Below are 6,009 nucleotides of genomic sequence, written 5' to 3'. Positions count from 1 at the left end.
AAAGGAAAATAAATGCAGTAAGCATCAAAGTGATTGTTCTCTGTCCTATACCGTCAACAAAATGTGTAGTTCTTATAACAGAAGAGTCAAAGAAACCAAATACTTCTCAGTCTTTCAGACTTTCTGTGTGTATCCCACCAAAGTCAAGAGTTGTACAGGATTGAATTTAGCCATAAGAGTTTCAATTCAGGAAATGAATGTAAATAAATCAAATCAAAGTGCAAAGAAGGGAGTGGTTTCTTTTTCCTTTACCTTTTCAGAGGGAGGAAAAAATTTATTAAAAGTACCACCCAGCAAAAGTCCATGTAAGCAATTTTTCTTGAAATAGCGAAATGCATGTTATAATCACAGCACTTTTATCAACTTTTGAATGTATTTCTATAGTATTTTCATCAGTGGAAGACAGCAACTTATGTCCATTGTAATTGTGATTCACAATAATTTTATTGTCTTAATGAATTTTGTCAAAATTTTCGAAGAATATTAAGGTAATAGAAAAATTAAAGGCATTATTTCTGTATTTATTCACCAGATTTTAATATGGTAATGACATCTAGACAATCTTCTATTTAAGATAAATCTTAATTTTAGGCTTATATCCCAGTGTAAGGGAAGGGATATGGAGAATTTATTTGTGTCTTGTTTAGCTCCATAAGCAATATTTAAAGGGTCAGCTGTATTTATCAAACGGATTCTTCATTGGGTTTTGCTTGTGCTGTGCAGCTTATTGATTTATTTGTTCTACTGAAAATTGTCTGTCAATGGTTCAATTTGGCCATCTGACTTTTCAAAAACATAATTAGGAAGCTAGCACTTCATCCTGGGTTATGAATGTGAGAACATCTGGCCGAGGCAGTTACACACATCTGGGGCAACTGCTGTTTGCTACGTGAGCCTGTGTTCATGGCCAGATGCACTGTACCCCCGGTTGCTGCAGCTGAACTTTTTCCCTTTCTTTCATCATGTCATGCAAAGGTAGTTCAAGATCTTCTGTCCTACATTGTGATCCGTAACACGATAATTATAGTATATTGCACTAAATTTAGGGACTATAATTTATATCCATCTCAGAGGAATAGATTGCCTTTGCATCCTTTCATAAGTAACAGGAAAAATGTACTCTCATCTAGTAATTAATTTAAAAGCAAACAAGTTTTCTGACTGCATTTTGAAGTGTCTTCATTTTTCCTTTGCTTTCTCTGATATGATCAATAGTCTTCAATTTGCCAGTCCTACTTGGCTGTTAATTTAGAAACTTCCGGAAATAGAATTTTTCACCTTCAGTTTTCTATTTAACACATTCCAATCATCACTTCTCAGGTAACATGGAAGATAATTTCTTTCTCATCACAAGAGAAAATTTCTAGCTATTTTCAAAATTATTTTGAAAGGATGGAAGCTGGCTGTAGTTTTTGGCTGGCCTTTTTTTTACTAGTCTTTTTTTTTTCATTGGTTGGTTTCAGGGGTTTTTTTTATTAGACTGTTGAGACAAAGTAATTTTGAAAGATTAATTTGAAGTTTTATATTTCCTTAATATTTTCCAACCTAATAATAGGTTATCTGATAATATAATGAATATCATAAACCACAACAACAGGAGAGATACAAAGAAATTATCTTCTTTGCTTCATCCAATTCAGTTTTGCTTTTGATTATAGGCACAGGGAAGACACAAAAATTTGTGTAGTTCATAAACAATCACAATCTACAGGACTAATTCTGTTTCAAGATTTTTTTCCCACTATCAGAAAGACAGGATACTAAACATAAGGTAAATAAATATCAGGAAATCTGATGCCTATATTATTATAGTATAACGTTATAGCTAATAAATACATTATTTCAATATCTGTAATATACTTGATATTTTAACCTAGTACTTCTATACTTTTTCAGTTGTACTCAAGTGTAACAAGATCATCCTTAAACTCAAAATCTATAGAAATTCAAAGACAAAAGCTTTCTGGTTTTCTAATATAGTAGAGCTAAAACAAAAAATGTTAGAATATTATAAGAAGTGACATAATAAAAGATGTAAAAGGAATGGAAGAAAAGGAGAATCAGTAACTATAAAAGTGAGCTAAAACACTAAGAGAAGATGATACAAGAATAAACTTGCTTGTAATTTCTTCTCAGTCTGGGCTTGCGTTTGTGAGGCAGACAGATACTGTTTTTAAATACTGTTCAAAATATAATAATTTGTATATCTCAGATAATGGTATCAACAGAAAATAAGATTATCATGTACCATTTCACACATTTTCGAGTTCAATATAGATCTTACGGTTTGGAATGGTTCACTAATTATAAAAGATCTTAAGTAGAGATTGACTTTTAAGCACACAACTAAAAAAAACAGGACACAAAGACCAGAAGCTAGGAGGATATCTGGACCTGCCACACTCTTCTGGGGAAGTATGTTTCCTGGGTCCTTTTACACTTCACTAGAAACCAACTTCTGGCTGCTATTGGAGGCTTGGTACTGAAATAGATGGCCTGTTGTTCTGTATGGCTTTGCTTAAGCTTCTGTTACCCACTCTTTCAAATATGATCAGAGCACTGCAACAATACATCTAGTCCCACTAAGTACTGCAGGCATAGAGTTAACACTAAGCTTGATTCTTGGGAACTGGAAAATGTAGGAAGTGACTGTTTCTGTGACCTGAAGACCTTGATGTTTTAATCACAGTCCTTCAAATTATTGCTCTCGTTCTGACCATGGGGTCACATGCCTCCCTGATCAGTCACTGTTTCTTTAAGACTTGATATTCAGTCTCTGTTAACTCCATTCTGCTTCTCTGCATGCTGTCATTTCTCCCTGCTAACATATGTGGTGCCAGTTATTTCATACTCTGATTAACTGAATTAGTTATTGAATGGAGACATCGTTTTCTCCTGTTATCTTTCACTTTACTCAAGCCTGAAACCTGCCCAAGACAAAGAAAGGCTGCTGTGTTCAGTGAACCACACGAAAGGTGCACATGGTGGTCTCTAAAAAGATAGTCAAGTACAATTGAATCTTTGAAGAATCTTTAACCTCCTTCTCAATCAAGAAATGTCTTTCAGATTAGGGTAGTATGGGCTTTTTGAATGATTCTTGTGACAACCTCATTTTCTAAAAGTGACCAGGCTTCTGCAATCCTCATATTTTTGTACTTTATTTTAAAGTACTCCAAATATTAATGAGTGTTGAGCAATTTTTCTGTGAAAATCAGGTCCCTTTGAAAATTTAACTCCGTCTGTATTATTTTTCTTATAGCTTCACATCTCAAGAAGTCATGAGAAAAAGAAGCATTCCCTGGCTGGCACTGTGAAGTAGCCACCCTTTTGGCAAAAAAGAAGCTTAGGCATGCATAATTTCTCTATTTCCTATCTGTTACATGTGCCTTTTTTTCCACATGTAGTCCCACATAAGCTATAGAGATCACTATGCTGCAGACAGCTGGATAGATCTTTTTAAAAGCTGTACTTGCCTTTTTATGTAACAGTCTGATGCTATAGGGTGGTTTGGGGTTTGGATCTTTTTGCAGTGATGTACCTGATACTTGATTATTGTAAAAGCACTAATTCTGGCACAACTACCTTTCTTTTCTAGCTTATTTGCCTTGACAACCTGCATATGATGTCAATTGCATGTGACTTTGCTCCTAAGCTGAACTAACTAAAAAAAAAATTGTCCACGCCTATAGATTTATATCAGTTGGTACTGATATATCTCTCCTGCACAGAAAACCAGCATTTCAGCCATACTGGATGGCTTGTACAAGCATGATTTCATTTTTGAATACATCACTCACTCTATAATGAAAAATAAAGCTGAGGTGTTTTAAAGCCATCCTACATACATGCATATATATGTATATGTAAAACAAAGAAAAACAAAACTCTTAGGTTGAATCAAAAGTGTTTCTCACCTGTAGAAAAATTAGCAATGCAAAAATTCAGATCTTGATTTACTGCATCTAAATTTACATGTTGCCATTTCCCGAATAAATGTTCTAAACATTTTGTTTCTCTGTTCTATTAGTTGAAGATCCATCAGTCCTTTGAAAAGCAAGTCCCTTCTCTGTAAAATCTACATAATCACATGCATATAAATATGGTTTCACATTTCTTTCCAACTATGATAATTCATGATATTAAAGTATTGACATGAATGTTAAATTTTCTCTATTACACAGGAGACATAATTTGAAATTATATGTAGGAAAGGATTTGAGGCCCAGATTCATCAAAATGCTCCAACTGCTAATTACTACAGGAAATGATGGGAAGAAGATGGCATATAGTGGTGCATATGGTCTTTGATCTCCCTTTTGTTCTCTTCTTGTAATATTAGATGAAGGTAAATCATATAAAGCATTTCAGTTATGAACTGCTTTGCTAAAGTAGGGATTTTTTAGCAATTCAGTAAACATTTTCTTTGCATATTTTTCAAGAATTTCTATTATGTTTTAAATTTTCAAAATACTCTAACTTTGTTATTGTGTCATAAACATTTCTAATGATTGCAGCTGAAATCCCAACTCTCTTTAATCAGGCTCTGTCAATATGTATAACATAGGAAGAGACACTCCTAGACATAAGCAGCATATATTACAAGTAGAAAAATGACAAACAAATCACAATTTTAATCCCTGCATTATACATAAAAGACAAGGTTTTCTAGAAAATATAAGTATTTTTCAAAATACCATATAATTTCCCCAGCTTTTCTGCTACCAAAAAAGGTGGAAACACAGACACTAAAGCACAAAATGGAAGACACACTTTAAAATTAATTGTATTTTTTGACTGGTTATTTGTTCATGGTTTTCAAACATTTGGGGTTTTTTTTCTAATTTCTGCAATGAAAATAATTCTCTGTATGGGAGTATAAACAGTCCTGATTAAAAACTGTTCGGACTGATATACAGTAAAAAAAAAAAACCACCAATATTTATGGATATACACAACGGACTGATATACAGTAAAAAAAAAAAACACCAATATTTACGGATATACACAATGTATACTATGCTTGTCTATGTTTTTAACATATTCAGCTTAACATTAACATAAATATTGTGTTCTAATTAGTTTGAGCTTTGTTTTCAGTTTTCACACAAGCACATTCCAAGATGTGACTTGTTTCCATCACCTTCCTGTCATAAAAGACCAGACCCTAACAGAGCTCTCAGGAGCACATTCCTCCACTGTGAAACTAAAGAGCTCCTTTTGTGCATCCTTCTGCAAAAATAATATGTGAGCTCAAAACAGAGCTTTTATGCCTGAAAATGGGTAATGATGGAGCTTGAGGACAGTGATGGACCCAAAAGGCAAACACCACTGATGAGATGCTTCACAGCTGAATTTACTCAGCTGCACCATGGTAGACACTGACAGTTGATTTGTTCCTCTGTAGCCAAATGAGAGAAACAGTCGATCTTGTAGTGCAATTCCCTTGACCTTAGGACATGATGAACTGTTCCTGAGATGCCCCAGTTTCTGTCCATTGATTACAAGGGGGGTATGGATGACTTGAGGAGGTGTATTGTGTACATCGGGTGCTACAATTCCTGCCCTAGATGTCTGTTCATTTAGCTATTCATTGATATGAGCTGTTACAATTCACTGGTTTTCAGTCACTGCTCAATGAGCAATGGTCACTACACTGGTCACCAAAACAACCACCAGCACACAAGTGGTGTCATTAACTCATCCTGATTCCTCAAGGACAACAGGGTCGCATTAGGATTGCAGTGATACAGCTCTACTACAGCACAATCAATAGCCCACAAGGATCAGTGTTTTAATCAGGGACATCTTCAGACATGCCTTGGACAGCATCTCTCAGTACTACACTGAAATGTACGTGAGAAAAATTGCATATGTGAGTTATATTTCAAGTGGAGTTTCCTTAACCTTGCTTCCAACAATCAAACCTCAACTTCTTGTACAAAATGGCTCTAGGATCTATCACCAAAAAGAGAATTAAGAAATGTTAGGGTTTGCATAAGCAGCTTTGTA

The sequence above is a fragment of the Acanthisitta chloris genome, unplaced genomic scaffold (assembly GCF_000695815.1).
Source record: "Acanthisitta chloris isolate BGI_N310 unplaced genomic scaffold, ASM69581v1 scaffold4701, whole genome shotgun sequence".
Lineage (NCBI taxonomy): Eukaryota > Metazoa > Chordata > Aves > Passeriformes > Acanthisittidae > Acanthisitta > Acanthisitta chloris.
The sequence above is the reverse complement of the archived record's forward strand: the minus strand, read 5'-3'. Positions refer to the sequence as shown.